Raw genomic sequence first — 16,548 nt, 5'->3', positions numbered from 1 at the left:
GGTAGGAAAAAAAAATTGCCCTGGAAGAGGAAACCAAAATCTTAAAATTACACAGAATCTGGTGCGTAACTCACTTCTATATGCAGCTTTCCATGCAGCTTTCCATGGGGTGAAGGATGCTGCAAAGGGGAGTGCTAATGGTGTAACTCATGGACGGCATGTGGGGTCCGGGGCTCAGAAAGGGAAGGCTGGGTCAAATGACACATTTATCTGCTTACTCCACTAAGGACAAGGCCTGGTTGTCAGATAGACGAGGGTGAAGTCTATTTTTGCATAAGGCAAGCACTTTGTTTCCTAAGCCCTACAGTCCTGTAGGCGTCTCCCTAGCAGGACCACCCTCGCCCCAGACTCCGCAGCCTTGTCAAGATTCCTCATTCCAAGCTCCAGACTGCCCCAAGATCACAAGCCAGAGGCGCTGGAGGATAGAGAGAGAACAAGTGACAGTAAGCAGAAGCGGTACTGAGATCATGAAGGTGAAGTGCTTAGCAAAGGGATGGGCATGGTGCCCATCAATGTTCAGTAAACGGTGACAATGATGCAGACGATGAAGATGATGATAATGTAAATAACAGACAGCCTCCTCCAGTACCGGCTGCTTGACTGGCAGCTCAGCTTCTAACTGTTGCAGCTGCTAACTTCCTTATTCTGACCTAGAGCTTGTCCCCTCCAGCTCCCACCCATGGATCTTAGCTCTGTTTCTTGAGCCACCCAAGATCTGATTGCCCTTCCTGATACACACACCACCTCGCAGTGGGCTGAAGAGAGTGGTGATGGTCCATTCTGGCATCTCCTCTTCTTCAGCTGGAACATCCCATCATCCTTCAGACATCTTTCATAAAACTTGGTTTCTAGAGCCTCATCAAATGTTTTGACAGACTGAAACAAGGGAGGCAAGGAGAGAGTGGTTCCTGCCTCATGAAAGGGGGATGGAACACAGCTAAGAAGCAGGTGGAACTTGATGGACCCAGAGACTGAGGGAACAGGATCAAAAGTGAGGGACTCCTTGAGTCAGAGGCTCAAAGAAATGGGTCCTCAAGTCTCACTCCAGAGTGGAGACCCACGAGGGCACCAGCACCAGGTCAGCGCTGGGCCAAGGGAATGCCAGAACTTGATCGGGTTCCAGGACTGAATCCCTGGAGATTCTGTTATTTAAGTGTGTCACTTCTGAGTTTCACCTCATGTGAGCCCATCTAAGCAGGGTATTAGGGAGGCTCACGACACCCTCTCAAGGCCACCCTCTCTATCTTTAGGTGGAGAATTCAGCTGGGATACGATGACTTTGGATGCCACATTCCAGGGGCCAAGTCTCACCTTGACCAGAAGAACTCTCTCTGGCTGCCCTGTGATGAGCTGGTTGCAGGTCAGGACAAAGTAGAGGAGCAACAGGCCTTAGAACAGCAGGGAGACGCTGAGGACAGCTCTCCTCTCTTCCCCTGGAAATCCCTGCAGACTCCACAGCCCGTCAGGGAGGGATGGCATCAGCATCAAGTCCACTAATCGACAGTGGTTAATAGTTGGCAGATCCCTGGTGCTGAACTCCAATTCGATTATATGTCTGTGCCCATTTTTTCAGTCCTATGTGATTTTTCAGCTTAAATTATCCAAGTATATATTCAATGCTGCAACTCAGCAGCTTAATTTCCTAAACATTCATTCATTCCTCTCCATGGAGAAAATCTCCTCCACCCATTATCCATCCTCCCTCACATCAATCACTCTTTGCTTCTAAAAACCTCCCCAGCGCAAATGGCACACCAACATCCCCTTTTCTGTGAATCCCCGCAACAATGTCAAGAATGAAGGCAGAAGTGGTCTTTGATGCACAGAACACAGCACCAAGAAAGGAAGCTCATGGCCACTGGTGTCCTCTCTAAGGATGTCACCACACAGCCGTGTGCAGAGAGCCATCATTGGCTCCTTACTTCTCCCAGTTCACTGACCACAGGGTCAAGCAGCCAAATGCAGTATGCCTGGTCAGTGGAACAGTCCCCCATTATGTCAGCAGCATGCCAGGACAGATCCAGGTGGCACAGCGTCGGGACCGGGGAGGATTCTGCTTCACAGTGCACGGAAGTAGAGGCCAAGTTCAGATTCTGTTTTTGGCCCTGACCCCAGCTGGAGGATACGTGCAGCTGCACATACCCAGCCTTGCTCCCTCCCAGGCTGTGGCTGTAAGTTCTTCCCAGCAAAGTAGCATCTTTATTGATGCTGCCCAATTTTTCTCCCTATCCACCTTCTCTTTTCTTTTTTGGATGGTAGCAACTGCCTGAGTTGGCTCTTATGAGTCAATTCCACCTACTTTTGGTCAAACTCCACTCCTAGCTTGGTGATCTTCCAAGACAAATGCAGAAGCCACAGGAGGCTGGAGAGGTGCCCTGGAGGAGAGTTGCCCAACAGAACTTCAATTAATTTCTCGAGATGCCATCAGGACCTCCAACATGGGAGCAGAGTTCAGTGTCCAAGCCTGGCAGGACACTTGGCTGGCAACCTGTATAGACATTTAGGATGTCAAGGCCTCTTTACCTCTGCCTTTTAACATGAGAGCCGATTCCTGATTCCAACACTTATACACACACAAGAGGGACAAAGCTTTTGACTTCCATATATCTCCTCAAGTCAAGGGGCAGAATGAAAGGAAAGTGAGAGAGGAAGTGAAGATGGCAGAGACAGAAGCAGAGACAAAGGTGGGTGAGGCCAACTGCAGAAGCAGAGAGCACATCGTTTCAAGTCTGGCTCTGGTCCACCTCTCATACTCAGACACTTAACTCTGCTCACCCCACATCCTCAAACGTAGGCTCTTCTCGTCCCCAGCATCCACAGTGGCTCTAGGATTTTGATATAAGAAGTTGAAAACCTGGATGGAAGAGGGACAAGAGAACTTGTGTGGAGGCCACAGTTGCTTGTTAAGCACACTGTTTTGATTCTGAATCCGTATTTCTTTGGGGTGACTGATGGGCAGGGTATCCCCGCTGCCTGACAGTCAGTTTCTACTCCACTTGGTGGAGTCATTCTCTTTCCTCTCAACTCGTGATGTCCACGCCATGTACCCAGCTTTGCTCCTCTCCCTTTCTTCCTCTTCCCCAGAAGAAAACTGCACAGACCTTCCCAGGCTCAGCTTCTCAATGAGACCCAATGAAACAGCATTCCCTGAATGTTGCTCATTTACTTGGCAGCTGGGCATGGTACCCGGGTGGATGCCAGGCACTGGCTAACAAGCCCTGAATCTATTCAAGACTTCACAGTTTGCGAAGCTTTCACATGCAGTATCCTACTAAACTCTCAAAACAACTATTAGCAGCGGCAAGAAGCCAAAGGGTCATCCTCCCTCCATAAAGCTGGCAACAGGAACAGGCATGGAAGCACAGATTTTGGACACACAGACCTGAACTGAAATTTCACCTCTAATACTATTAGCTTTGTGTGATCTGGGACAGATGCGGGTCTCAGTTTTCCCATCTATAAAATGGGACTATAGCCACCCACCTTGCAAGATTTTTATTAGAACTAGAAACAAAATATTTAAGGTGCCTCGCAAAGTACGTGGAATGGAGTGTACGCTCCTAAATGGTAACAACTGTGGTGAAGATGATGATGGCGGATCATGAAAAGGGAAACAAGAATACTTTGTTGGCATCTGATTGATGGTAGGCAGCTGCTGGACATTTTGGAAAAAGGAGTGTTGGTGGGATCAGTGACGACGGTGATTACGCTAACCAAGATGCTGGTAGTGGTTCTGTTATTTATCTTTATTTTCTAATTTTTCTACAGATAATCATGACTAGTATCATTTAAGGAAGAAAATGGTTGAAGTCCTTTCAAGTACTCCTGATGAGGGCTTTACTCTCCTACGTCAGGGTCACAGAAAACCCATTGGGAAGCCAGCAGCCAAGGGCAGGCTCTGTCTGGGTGCCCAGCCAGGGCCTTGTTCCCCCTGCTTGGTCTCACTCACTATGTAAGCAAGTCCAGGTAATTGTGCCCAGCAGCCACTGGTCCCCATGTAATTGTCCCCAAATTGCTCCAGTGGCCTTTCTAGGCAGGAGCTCTTCACAATTAGTCCTCGCGTCAAGATGCTGAAAGACAAGTGATTGTTTGGGGGAATTACTTGTCAGCAAGAAGACGCAGCTCCGATAGGACATAATAGAGGCCGTGTGTTAATTACAATCTGCAAGATGCTATCACATCATCTCTTAATCCACAGCTCATTAGGCATTCCAGCCTCAGCTCCCTGTCGTTACTGTGGGCTTGTTACAATGTACAAAGAAGACAGCATCTCAAATCAGGGCAATTTTAGGACTGTGCCGATGCCCCCATTTGCAAGCGGTCAGCAAGCATCTTCTTAATGAGCTTAATCTTGCCTTCGATCCGAAGTACCACATGTACATCTATGAGGGCAGGCATGCCCCCACATATAGAGGCAGGCATTCTCAGAACATCTTGTGAAAAATACTCAAACATGTTCTGATTACATTTCTTGTGCTTTGCCTTCTTTGAGGTTTTTTGGTTTTTGTTTTGTTTTGTTTTTAGTTTTATGTGCTTGTTTGTTTGTTTAGGGGGGTAATTAGGTTTATTTATTTACTTATTTTAATGGAAGTACTGGGGATTGAACCCAGGACCTTGTGCATGCTAAGCACATGCTCTACCACTGAGCTATACCCTCCCCACTCTGGGTTTGTTTTTTTTTTTTAAGCATCTAAGAATGATTCCTTGAGATGGGAAACCAAAATTGAATAGTCAATATTTCCTGAGGGCCTACTGTGTGTCGAGCCTGCGGTAGGCACAGGAGGGTAACGGAGGAAGAGAACACAGGTCCTTGGGGAAGTTGTAATCTAGCTGGATAGGAGGGCTTGCTGCCCACAGAACAAGGAACAAAAAGAGTGACAGTAGCAGGAAAAGAGTGCTGAGCCCTGTTCTAAATATCTCCTGCATTCTGAGGACAGAAGGAGTTGTGCACCCAGGGAGACCGAGGGGAGAGGCAGACACTGGGTTTAGCCTGGACGAATGGGTCCGATTGCAGCCTTGGGGCAGAAGCAGGGAGGACGGGCTTCTGTGAGCAGAATGGATGTGAAGGGAGGAGAGAGAGGACGCATGTGTAAATCTTGATGGGAAACATGATAGGTCTTCATAGTGCTAATCTGATGTTCTTGTTCTTTGGGGCAGATTGAGGATTTGGGGATAAAACAGACAGGGATTAGGAAGCTAAATAATGATGCCCCTGGCTTCAGAAAAGTTTAAGGGGAACTGGTTCCCGCAGTTCTGTTTTATAGCTTAGAACCCCATCTTCCAATCTGGCAGGACCCTTCCATGTCACTATTATCCTTGACTAGGGATTCTTCGTGCTTGATGAGGGGTAGGTGTTTGGGGATCCTGTGTTAACCTACAGTTTGAGGGGGACCAAATTCCCAAGAGCAGTGGTCTCAGATTTTGTCCCGCTTTGTCCAGATGGTAAGTGTGAGCTTCCGTTTTCATCCCACGACACCTCTCAAGCCAAGTCATTTTAGGATCAAGCCACAGGGGCCAGTGCTGGGTCAGCTCTCAGCGACGGGCAGGAGGCTTACTGGGATTAAGGCAAGGCGGGGGACACCAGATTTGGTTTCAAAGTCATCTTCACCAGGATATTGGATTGCGTTTTAAGGAGCCACTAACGGAGACGGGGGTGGGAGGTGACCGGTCCTCGGAAAAATAATAACCCCTGGAGATTTTCCACCTTGATAGTGAAATCGAGTCGCCCAACGGCAGGCCACCGCTCACTCGGAATCGCCGCTCCACTTTGCTGGGTTAGAGGGGAGTCCATGACACCAGAAGGCCTGGTACCAGGTCAGCGAAGGAAAAAGTCACCAGCGGCGCTGTCTCTGAGGCAGCATCGTGGCAGGGAAGGAAGTTGTCCACTGAGCTCCCCAGCTTCCTGAGCCTGTGGACCCCCTTGTGGGGCAGGCAGAAGGGGTCCCCCAGACAGGAAGGGATGCCGGGAGACCCTCCTACCAGCTTGTCCACTGCCTAAACGCCCACATTAGCAATTCCTTCTCCACAGACAGCCTGGAAGGCTTCCAGGCCTCTGAGGACCCCTTCGTGGTGTGTGTGTTGGGGGCGAGGGGGAAGGTATGGGGCAGGTGCTGGGGGCGGAGAGTGGTTGATTGAAAGGCCTCGTGGGATCAGAAGCCAGTCTGGGCTCAGGGAGGGGATGAAAAAGTAGCTACACTTTATCACCATTTTCGCCAAGCTCCGCGTTTGGGGAACGTGGCCTTCAGGATTGCTGACTCAGAAGTCACCCTCTCACACGGAGCCTGGGTTTGATCCCCGGGGCTCTGCTTACCGCCAGACCACACTGTTTACCCATCCCGTTCAGAGCCCGCTTCTGCCTTCCCTGGGTCCCACACACCCCTCCAACTTGCCTTCCAGGCAGCCTCCCAGATCCTGTCCCCTGCTGGGACCCAGCGCTGCTACCCTGGGTTGCTCTGTCTGCGTGAGACTACACGTTCCCAAGGGAGGGCAGCAGGGAGCAACCAGAGAGCATGGTCATGGCCGACCCGCGGCTGGAATTCGAGCCCTGACACAGGTGATCAGGGCACCTGGTAACCCTCACTCTCTGAGACTGCTTCTGGACATCTTCACAGCTCACTCTTGAGCTGTGATGACGACTAAAGGAAATATGATGCATGTGAGGTGGCCAAAGGCACACAGTAGGTGCTACATTATTTCTCTCCCTTCAGAATGTGGGCCCCTAAGGGTGAGGACTGGGTGCGCTTTTTCTCTCCTCCGAACCATCCCAAAGTGGCCAGAACAGGACTGTGTGTGCAGGGAGGGCGGGTGGCCCACGCCCAGAGGTCTGCATTACTCTCCACAGAACCACCAACTCAGGGGCCAACGCAGCATCACTGTCCGGGCTCCAAGACTCGGCAGCTCAGGCCTGTTCATCTGGATAACGAGTTGAGAATTGTCCAGGCTGCCACCCCTCACAGCCCCTACCCCCAGCCCTAGCCCACCTTCCCAGAACCCCCTCCACAAACCTACCCTTTGCTGGCAGGGGCAAAATCAACAGCACCTTCGCGGGGGCCCAACTTCCCTCAATCACTCTCTTCCAAGGGACAGCATTTTTCAGTCACATTTCATTATCAAGACGGAAAATCTCCAGAGCTGCTTTCCAAGGGATGGCCAGCTAAGCAGCAGCACAGCTCAACGGAAAGAACTCGAAGGCTACAACGGAATCCTGCTCTGCCACTTTTTAGCTGAGCAACCTTGAGCCAGTTGCTTAACCTCTCTGAGCCTCTTTTCCCATATCTGCAAAAGAAGGATTAAGAAGAAAAAATGGGGCAGAGTTTTCAATGAGAGGGTAAAGCAAGATAATGAATACGAAAGGGCTTTGTTTCTAGAAAGGACTGTAAAAACAGGAGGGGTGGTTGTTAGGAAGGACACATTTTCAGGAGACAGCCCGCAGCTATCTGCCATCGTGTCATTTCACTGCCCACGTACTGCTTATGTGTTTCCCATGTAACAGGCAGGGCACGAGGCGGGAGGAGAACAGAAAAGACCTGCTTCTACCCTGGAAAGAGGAGACAGATAGTGAGTGTATCCTATGCCGTGGGATCAGTGCTATGAGGGGTGGAGCAGGGGGAGGTTAGGGAGCTAAGGCGACCGGGGTTACTGTGGTACAGGGCATGGCCAGGGAGGGCCTTTCCAGCAGGCCTGCCTGTCCCCAGAGGCCTCCCCTAGCAGACTCCCCAACTTCCTCCGAGAGGGTTTGATGGCAGCCAATAGAGGATAAAAGACCCCCTCCTATTGGTTGGTAGATTCCTGCCACCAACATCATCGTGGAACATCATTCCTCAAGTACAAGCCAGTGCAACTAGATAAAGAGAAAAATAAGATGTAAATACATTAGAAATAAGGAAGTAGATGTAATATGACTTGCAGATGGTATGATTATATATCCAAATCAACAGGAAAACTTTAGAAATAAGAAGAGAACTGAGCTGGGTGGTTTATTCTTATACAAAAGACAGCTAGTTAGAGAATATACTGGAAGAAAAGATCCCTTTTATAACAAGAAAAAGAACAATAAAATACCTGAGAATAAATTTCACATGAACTGTGTAGGATCTAAATGAAAAAAAAGCTTTAACCCCTCACTGAGGAATTTCAATAATATTTGAATAAATTAAAAGGTATATATTCTTGAATACAAATTTTCAGTGAAGTAAAAATTTCAGTTTCCTCATTTAAAGCAATGCCAGTTAAAGTATCAATATAATTTCTTTTGATGAGACAAATTTACTCTAAAGTTTATCTGCAAAACAAATATATGAGGATAGTCAGGGAAATGATGGGGGGAAATGAAGATAGACTTTCTTACTAGATAATTAAAAGTACTCATTGTAAGTCTACAATAACTAATATACTTTGGGGCAGTGCATTAATAGACAAATCCACTGAACAGAAGAGAGTCCATATATAAACCCAAATGCATATTAGAATTTGGTATAAATAAAATGCAATTCAAATCAGTATTAAAAATTAAATCAGTCAGTCAAATGGGATGGGAACAATGGCCTAATCACAGGGTGGAGGGGATAAACTTAATACTTTAGGTTGAAATAAATTACAGATGGAGCAAGATTTCAACAAAAAATGTAAATTTTTAAAGTTCTAGAAAGATACAGATATGACTTTCAAAATAATCTTGGGGTAAGGAGATTCTCTTCAGGTAACACAAAAGCCAACAGTCAATTTAAAAAATGCTGTGTAAGAAAAATTATAAATCTGTATGGTTAAAAAATAAATAACACAGAAAAGGTCAAAAAACAAACACTATACATATTTAATACCTAAGTTAGAATCGGCTACTTGCTAGGTATTTTGTGTACCAGTTGGCAGAGGTTAACTACTACTATTTTCTAAAAAAAATATAGACCCTCAAATGCATAATGGCTCAAGCTCAGTGGATTCAATGAATGGCACAGAACAGGGCAGCTGCCCTCCTCCAAATCATCCAGAGACCAGGCTGACGGGGGCCTTGCCAGCTTTGACCCATGCCATCAAGGCAGAGGGCCGGTGGGAAATTTTCATAGGCTGGGCCCCCAGTAGCATAGATCATCCCTGCTGGAAGCCCATTGGCTAGAGCTCAGTCACATGGCCCCACCCACCCTAAAAGGGGCCGGAAAATGGAGCATCTAGCTGACAACCTCTTCCCAGGAGAAGCTCCACACACCAGAAGAGAGAAAGCACACGTCTTTGATGAACACTCAGCCATTGTAGCCTCATTGTGAATTTATGTCACACACAGAAAAGCAAAGGGCAAATACTGCTAACTTAAATAGAGTTCCACAAGTTTGTTTTAAAAGACAAGCAGAGCAAAGGATATGAACCCGCTGTTCATAGAAAAATAAGTCCCAATACTCATTGAACACATGAAAAATTCTAAAGCTCACTCAAAATTAAAGAAATTAAAATAAAAACAACAATTAGACAACACTTTTTACTTACCAGACTGGTAAAGATGAAGAAGTTTGGTAATAGTGGACATGCAATACACATTTTTAAATACACACTTTTAAATTAGTGCAACAATTTTGGAGAACAATTTGCAATAGCAATAAAAATTTCACATACATCTATCTGTTCTTTGACTCAACAATTCCAAAGTACGATATGTATCCTGTCGATATTCTGGTTGAAGTACAGCAAGGCATATGAGTTAGGAAGCTCATGGGAGCATTTTGAGTAAAAAAGCAAAATGAACTGGCGAAAAACAGAAAAAACTTCTACGGCTACCAGTTAAGAAACATAAGGGTTAAGATATATGGTACAATGGATACCATGCAATATAGAAGAAGAGCGATGTGGAACTATTTGTGCTAATATAAAAAGATCTTCAAGATACCCAGAAGCAGCTCACTTAGTCTTTTCCTAACAGGCTTACCAAATCATTCAATGCTCTTAGTCTTTCTGTAAAAGCAACCACGTGATGAGCATGGCCCACTCTCCCACACTCCAAGACCCTCCTCCATCAAGTTGAGTAAGATGCTTAGAAGGAGTCACTTTTGTTTGTTCCCAAATCTATGTATGCCTTCAGTGTTAATTCATAACTAAATACTACAAAAACTAATTAGGTATGAGTACAAAAAAGAGAAGTCAGTTCTGTGGAAGCTAAGGTGAATGCTTTGGAAATGCTCAATAAAGGGGGCTTTTAAAAAAAAATCCAAGATGATGTCAGAATAGGTGTGTGAGACAACTATACAAGACAGTGGGGGAGAGTAATCACTACCTGGGAGGGTTCTGTCATCATCGCTTCCAAAATATCTTTAGCTTCTCATTCCGCATTAAAGAACGGAAACTGCAAATTGTAGATCACGTATCACGGACGTGGTTTTCGCTGAAAGGCAACACAGGACTCCAGTTAGCTGACGCACACTCGGAAGAAGAGCCTTAGCCCCACACTGTAAGTGCATCTGCTGATATCTGATGAAACGAAGGATTCAATGATACATTTTGTAGGTATGATAATGTTATTGTTGTTACGTTTGTTTGTTTTAAAGAGCCCTTATCTTTTAGAGATGCTGTTTTATTGAGTGTGGGCTGCCAGAACAAAACGCCATAGACTAGGTGGCTGGAACAACAGGAATCTTATCTTTCACACTTTTGAGAGACTGGAAATCCAAGATGATGGTACCAGCAAGGCCAGTGCCTGGTGAGAGCTCTCCCCTTGGGTTATAGACAGATGCCTTCTCACTGTGTCCTCACATGGCCTTTCCTTGATGCATGTCAGTGGAGAGAGAAGAAAGCTCCCTGGTGTCTCTTCTTACAAGGGTGCTAATCCCATCATGAGAGTCCCATCCTCATGACCTCGTCTAATCCTAACTACTTCACAAAGGACCCGTCTCCAAAAACCATCACACTGGGGGCTGGGGCTTCAACATACGAATTTTGGAGGGACACTGTTCAGTCCATAGCAGATGCAGACTGAAATATTAGGGATTACGTAAAATTCCATCTGGGATTTACTTCAAAGTAACAGCAGGTTGGAGAGACAGATACAGATGAAACAAGGTTGGCTATGATTTGATAATTTTTGGAGCCGGATGAAGGGTACATGAGGGTTCAGTATACTATTATGCCTATTTTGTAAATGTTTTAAATTTTCTGTAATGAAAAAATTTTTAATCACTAAATTAATATATGTTAGTGTATTGTAAATTAATACAACATTTAAAGTATGCATATATAAATTTTATAATTACCCTCTTACCTTGCCCTTTAACCAGTATCAGCTACATCATTAAAGGAAAAATAAAAGGGCATATAGATCCAGTGTTACTATATTGCACTTAACATGCTAGTACTATGCATCTGTTGTATATTTAAATTTTACCCCAACCCTCAGGCACAAGAAACTCTACTTTCCTATTTTTTTGGAAACCAAACTTAATCTGTTCCAAGTCCCCATGCCTCAAAGGTGATACAAATGTTAATTGCAGGCATTCTGGGATATCTCGTCCCACCTAGGAACATTCAGTAAATTATCATCGCTATCCTTCTCCCCACATCGTGGAGATGGTGATGAGACACTGCAACACCCTCACAGTAGCAGAGAACTCCTTTCTCCTGGTGCCAGAGGTCACTAGCATCCTCCTTCCTCAATTCGAACTCCCGAACAGCAGCCACCACTGCCCATTTCTCCCGTCCCCAGCCTTCACACAGGGCACCTGCTGGGCGCACTGAGCCCTGAGATGCTGACATGGGCAGGTCAGGACTTCCTTTCTCCCAGGTGTCTCCCAGATCTCATTCTCCCTGCTCAGGAGGCTGAGAGGCAGCCGAGAAAAAGATGCAGCGACTAAATGTGCTCAAGTCTTTAAGGGGTCTGAGGCCCTTTGGGGACAACCTGGGAAAAACCCCTCTGCTCCTACATGTCTCTCCCAGTAACATTTTTTTTAACCAAATTTTGCTTTTATCATTGATAGTTTAGAAAAGTTCCTTTCAGCTTCACAGATTATTATTGGTGATGTCATGTACATCTTCAGAATTGGTACCACATTTGGGAAGACCTCTGTCACGGTTCTTTCCTGTATCAGCTGAGCAATGGTAGCGCATTTCAAGTTTTCTTAAGTGCACAAGCCAGTGGTTTTTATTAGGCTCCCAATTACCTTTTCAAATGCACTTCTTTGAGCCTCCAGAATGTGATTTCAAAGAGTCATCGGTTAAAATGCCGCTTCCTTGGGGGAAGAGGATGCAAGGCCATCATCTTTCTTGGAAGTAGACACTGGTTTGCAGGTGGGAGAGAAAAGAGAACCAACCACTGTCAAACACCTACTATGTGCTGTGGACCTGAGACCATTTTCATCCCACATACTTTATCCTCTCTGCACTGTTGGGAGGTAAGTGTTCTTATCCGTTTCCTTTTAGTTGTGAAAGGGACTACTACTCGGTTGCATGTGGGGGTGCTGGGATTGGAACCCAAGACGTCGTAGGTGCTTAGCTTGTGCTGTGGGGCTGCAGGCTCCGGGACCACAGGCAGCCCACAGTTCAGGCAGGGGGAGCTTTGCCCACCCCTCTGCTGGGCTGAGCACTTGTCTGGGGTACCTGGGCCCATCCATAATTTTTTTCCATTCTATTTAGAAAGTTTCCATTACCTACTTTGTTTTAAGCAGCAACCAGGACCATCGGACTATGGGCAATAATATATTTTAGGAATGTCGAGGAAATAAAAATAAAACATGGAAAGAGACCTGTTCACAGGGCCTGGGACTTAGTAGGTCTTTAATTAGACATAGTCTTCAACATAACTGTCATAATTCCCTTTTTTCCGCACTCCTCTCCTTCCCCTTCTCTCAAGAAAGCATTTCAAACTGCAGAGGTTAACTGGCTCCTCCTGCCTCCCCACCATCCAATTTGGGCTGCTAATGATCAGATGTTCGTGGAGATCAGAGGGAGTGGGGAGAGGAGAGGCAGGGGACCCGCACACAGGCTCCCTCCAGGAGAGGGCATCCCACAGGCCCGGCCACCTGCTGCCACGGAACGGACACCTCTTCTCAAGTGCACAGCCGGGGCCCGGCCTGCGTCTCTGCTAGTTCCATTTGTTGACTGTAAATGTTGGCTTAGCTGGGCTACGTCCCTTCCCTGGGCCTCAGTACCCTTCCTGTAAAATAAAAGGGTTGGACCAGATGGTATTTACTTTCCCTTTCAGCCCTTTCATCAAGAGCTACTCCGAGCGCCCACTGTGTGCCGCCCTGCTAGGCAGTGGAACACAGCCGAGGACAAGACTCCACAGGCACTTCCCGTGTGCTGCTTAGCTTTAGAACGCTCTCGCGGCCCGGGATCCCGGAGTCTCAGGGTCCCTGACATGTGTCTCCATTCCTATTCAGAGGCACCTTCAGCACCAGCCACTGGTCCTCTACGGGGAGAAACCAGAGGACGTTCACAGCTCACCCAACTCAGGAAGAAAATGTGACCGAACTCCAGTTAGGCCCCTGCTCCCTGCCCACCTCCCTTCTGCAGCTTCCTGGAGGCTCCCTGCCCTGCCTGGGGATGCTGACCCGGCCAGGCAAGGAAAGTAAGCTTCCTGACTCTTAAGCCCTTGCCATAGCCATGAGGTCACTCAGCAGCTGCTGGGAACGGGTGTTAAGTGCCCACAGTCACCTATGGGAAGGGCAGCAAGGGGGCTGGGGGGTGCTCCCTGGGAGACTCAGCTTCCAGGGCATGAGGTCACGGGCAGTGCAGGCTGAGGACGACCCCTGGGGACAGGAAGATGGCGAGGTGGGTCCTGAAAGACCTTCTTGCCTCTGCTCTGATGACCCGGCGAGTGTGCCGCCAATGCAAATATCCCAGGCCTGCTCCAAGCAGAGGAGGCCTGATGAATAAAAACTGTGGCAGCCAGGAGTCAAAGCCCAGGAAGCCACCTCATGCCAAATGCACGTCTGTTTCTTGTCCATTGAAAGAGGCCACAGCATAGTGGTCAGGCACACAAGTTCTGCAGGCACATGCCTGGGTTCAAATTCTGGCTTTCCCACCTACTCACTGTGTGATTCTGGGGAGGTTACTTAACCTCTCCGTGACTCAATTTTCTTATCTATAAAGTGGAGATGATAGTAACTTCTATCTCATAAGGTTGTTGTGGGGATTAAATAAAGTTTTACATTTTGTTTGTGTGTGTGTGTGTGTATGTATATAAAATCCCATTTAATCCTTATACATATAATCATCTTATATGTATAAACCCCTCATGTGTATATGTATGTGTGTGTGTGTGTGTATATATATATATATATAATATATATCATTTACAACAGTGACTGGCACATAGTCATTGCCACCACATATCTGTTGTGTTGCTAGTATTATTACTATTTCCTTATTTCCTTCAATATACTCCTTTATTTTATATAGCATGTGAAGCTCACAAACTCCCTTCACATTCATTGTCTCAAACCCAAATTTATAAACTATATTCATTCATCTGCAAGAAGGTATGCCTTGTGAGAGCAAGGAATTTTTCACTGTTTTATTCACTGCTGTATCCACCAAGCCTAGAACACAGCCTGGCACAAAGTAGATGTTGAAGGAATATTTGCTGAATGGATGGATGACTTCAACAAACAATTTTAGAAAGACTATTATATGCCAGGCACTGAAGATTGAAAGGCTAAAAATTATGATACTTGCCTTTTGGAAAAAGACCTAAATTGACTGATAATTCACTGGTAGAGTGATGGAATGCTTGACTCCATGAAATAGCAGCCAGGACAGCATGGTTCTCGGTGCTGGTTTTGCCCCAGCATCCCTGAGGGACCAGACCCTGCCCAAGGAGAGATGGTGGCTCTATAGCTCAGGGAGCCTCCAGGGAAGGGTTGAGGGGAGGGAGGGAGTTGTAGGCACACACTGTGCCCAGTCTCTTGGGAACTATTACAGTTTTGTTTTGTTTTTTACTATTACATCTTAAATGAACTGGTTCCACATTTCCATGGAGTCCTCTCTGCCCTTGCCTTCTTAAGTCCATTTTGGTTTGAGTTTTTTGCATCATGTACAACAGACTGTCCCCTCTTCCTGTTGTGCTCAATAGTTTTCATACAGGAGCCTAAACAAATCCACCTCCCTAGACACAGTAGGAATAATGGTGGAACAACATGCTTTTCTTCCCTCAAGTCATTGCTCCTCATCTTTGTCCTTGATATTGTGGATAAAGCAGCGATTTGGGAATCAAGGGACTTGGAGTTAAACCCCAGGTGTGCACCAGGGAAATGCAAATCAAAAACAACAGGAGATACCACTTTAGGTAGATACCATTCATTAGGATGGCTAAAACAAAAACACAGACAATGACAAGTGTTGGCAAGGATACTGGGAAGCTGGAACCCTCATATATTGCTCTTGGGAATGCAAAATGGTGCAGCTGTTGTGGAAAACTGTCAGTTCCTCAAAAGATTAAATAGAGAGGTATCATATGACTTGGCAATCCACTCCTAGGTATATACCCAGGAGAAATGAAAACATAGGTCCACACAGAAACTTGTATGCAAATGTTCACATCAGCATTATTCACAATAACCAAAATGTGGAACCAATCCAAATATTGACCAACTGAAGAATGGATGAATAAAACTCAGCACATTCACACAATGGAATTGTAAAAAGGAATGCAGTTCTGATAGATGCTACAACATTGAAAATGTTATGCTAAGTTAAAGAAGCCAGACACAAAAGACCACATAGCATATGATTCTGTTTCTGTGAAATGCCCAGAATAGGCAAATCCATAGAGACGGAGAGATTAGCGGTTTCCAGGAGGAAATCCATTCCTGAAATGCAGCTAGTTGAAACATGGTCATCTTATTAAGTCCTTACCACATTCTGAGAAGAAACAAAACTTTATTTAAAAGTCACCAGGGATTGCCTGTTTAAAGGATTCCTTATAGAAACCCTTCCTGTGTAAAGTGCATAATCACCTACTAATTTACCTTTCCTTCCTCCGGCCAAGTTTTCACATCGTGAACTTGCTTTGAGCCAGGTGTTGCTGTATTCTGGCTTAGGTGCTGTGTGTAACAGGGCATCATCCTGCCGATTGCCTGCTGGTGAAAATATTTCAAAGCACTTTTCCAATTATAAACAAAGCCCCACATGAAACCTGCTTCTCTGACTCTCACTCTCAGTGACAAATTGGCTCCCCCGCCACCATCCCTTCTTTTGAAAGTGCCCCTGGACCAAATCAAATAAGGACGGGCTCCATCTCAGAGCACCGAGTAAGGAGCCAGACAATAATCTTTTCATGGAACACTGTTTTTTAAACTGACATTTAGTTTGCGTGAAGTTCCCAAAGCAGCCAGACTTGGAAAGGAGGAAGCTGGGGTTGGGGGTCACGGAGAGGCTCTAAGGAGTTCAGAGACAGAAGCCCAGCAGGAGAGGAGGCTTCTCCCGCAGGGCCAGCAGATGCTTACAGTGGATCCCATCTCCCTCCCTGGATGACGGCTGTTGAAAGCCCACCCTAAGAAATGATAAAAGAGGTGAAGAATCCTGTGAGAATGAAGGTGGAAAGAACGTTAGAGCTGTAAGGGACCCTCACAATGG

The 16,548-nt window shown here is 46.2% G+C and overlaps 1 long non-coding RNA gene across 1 annotated transcript; it reads right to left on the bottom strand.

Annotated features, from left to right (window-relative positions):
- Nucleotides 1-7,022: 7,022 nt before the first annotated feature.
- Nucleotides 7,023-16,045, bottom strand: LOC140699303 (uncharacterized). Its single transcript, XR_012077352.1, has 4 exons — nucleotides 15,942-16,045; nucleotides 12,135-12,250; nucleotides 10,259-10,366; nucleotides 7,023-7,275 (listed from the first exon to the last, which is right to left on the bottom strand). It is a non-coding gene; the product is annotated as an uncharacterized lncRNA (long non-coding RNA).
- Between the last annotated feature and the right edge of the window lie 503 nt (nucleotides 16,046-16,548).

The sequence above is a fragment of the Vicugna pacos genome, chromosome 11, assembly GCF_048564905.1.
Source record: "Vicugna pacos chromosome 11, VicPac4, whole genome shotgun sequence".
NCBI lineage: Eukaryota > Metazoa > Chordata > Mammalia > Artiodactyla > Camelidae > Vicugna > Vicugna pacos.
This window is presented reverse-complemented; position numbering and strand designations above follow the sequence as displayed.